Raw genomic sequence first — 1,671 nt, forward strand, 5'->3', positions numbered from 1 at the left:
GAGTCCCCACCCTATTTCTATCCCTAGTTCTTCCTGCCATTTTTCCTGTGTCTCGTCCAGCGGGAAATGTGCCTCTTGTAACAGTCATCAATACAGGTCCCTGCAATTCCCTCCCAACCAAGTCCAACAGTTCCCCCATCATTAAGTGTCTCGGCGACCTTGGGTATGATGCAATCTCCTTGCTGAGGAAGTTTTTGATTTGTAAATGTTGTAGTTTGTTCCCATTGGGCATTTGCAACCTTTCCATCAGTTCCTCTAACATCACTAGTCTGTCGTCTGTGTAAAAATCCCTAACTGTCAATGTCCCCCCCCCCCCCTCCTGTCTCCACCGCTGAAAGGCTGGTGTGAACCTGTGATTGTTGCAGATGGGGGCCATAATGGACATTTTGGTCGAAGTGCTGCCTTAGCTAGTTCTATGACCGGAGGGTGGCTATTACCACTGGACTTGTAGAGTGCTTGGCTGGCGGAGTGCTGTTGTGGCAAGGGCTTGGAGGGACGTCCCTATGCAGGAACCCCCGCTCCACCCTTAACCATTCTGCTTCCAGCTCCTTTACTCTGTTATGGGCGAGGTTTTAGAGAACCCCAAAGTGTATCATGGAGTTCATCTGACCCACAACTTTTACTAGATTGTGGTATGGGGAGCACATGGCCCATTCTCCAGTTGTGGTACAGCAGAAATGGAAAAGTATTTTTTAAAGCAAAACAATGTTTATTCTATGAACTCAAGTTAACCTTTTAAAACATACAGTGAGCATCTTAGCAACCATTAATTCAAATACAACCCCCAAAGAATACAACACTAAGTAATCCTTTAAGCTTTCCTTTTAACATCCATAAGACTTAAAACACCTTTTACCAGAAGCACATCATGTTAAAGTCATTACTTTTATTAGTTTTAAATCACCAGGATCGATTTACAGTCTTTAGATTACAGAGAGAGACTCTAATACACCTTCTGGCTGTGACTGCAGCTATCCGGCTCTGAAAACGAAACTAAAACACACCCTGCAGCAAACAGCCTAAAACAAAACTAAAAAGCTGACAGACAGCCCAGCTCCACCCACTCTCTGGCATCACTGCAGCAATAAACACCCATTTCGTAAAGGTAATCTCACTACAGATATTTATATACACACCCATTGATAAACATCCATTTCTTAAAGGTATTCTCACATGACACCTCCCCCAAGAAAAAAAACTAAACCATCAACTTCAAGGTGGTTTCATTTTTCACCTTTTCACTATCCTTTAAGAAATGCACACAGTGAATATACTTTTTCATTAAAAAAAAACACACGCAAACAGGTATAATAATATAGTCCATTTCTTTTTGTTCTTCTTCCTCCAACTGAAATTCTTCTTGATTGACTGTCTCTTTGAAAAGGAAGATCTCTGCATGGGAGCAGAGTGGCGCAGTGGAAGCGTGCTGGGCCCATAACCCAGAGGTCGATGGATCAAAACCATTCTCTGCTAGTTAAGAAGGTCTCTGCACGATCCGTCCATTTCTCTACTCCTCGGCATTTCTCTTTAAAGTCAGATACTTTAGTTCAATCTGATCACAAAGTCCCTTGTAATTCTCCAACACAAGAGGATTGGTTAGCACAGCTTTCAGGCCATCAAATGCCTGTTGAAAGTCCACTGTCCATTGAAATTTTGGAGGTTTCTTCAGCA

At 42.8% G+C, this 1,671-nt stretch overlaps 1 non-coding gene across 1 annotated transcript; it reads left to right on the top strand.

Annotated features, from left to right (window-relative positions):
- Positions 1-1,401: 1,401 nt before the first annotated feature.
- On the top strand, positions 1,402-1,473 carry trnam-cau. The gene has a single exon. It is a non-coding gene; the product is annotated as a tRNA-Met (tRNA).
- Positions 1,474-1,671: the final 198 nt, after the last annotated feature.

Source organism: Scyliorhinus canicula, chromosome 5 (assembly GCF_902713615.1).
Source record: "Scyliorhinus canicula chromosome 5, sScyCan1.1, whole genome shotgun sequence".
Lineage (NCBI taxonomy): Eukaryota > Metazoa > Chordata > Chondrichthyes > Carcharhiniformes > Scyliorhinidae > Scyliorhinus > Scyliorhinus canicula.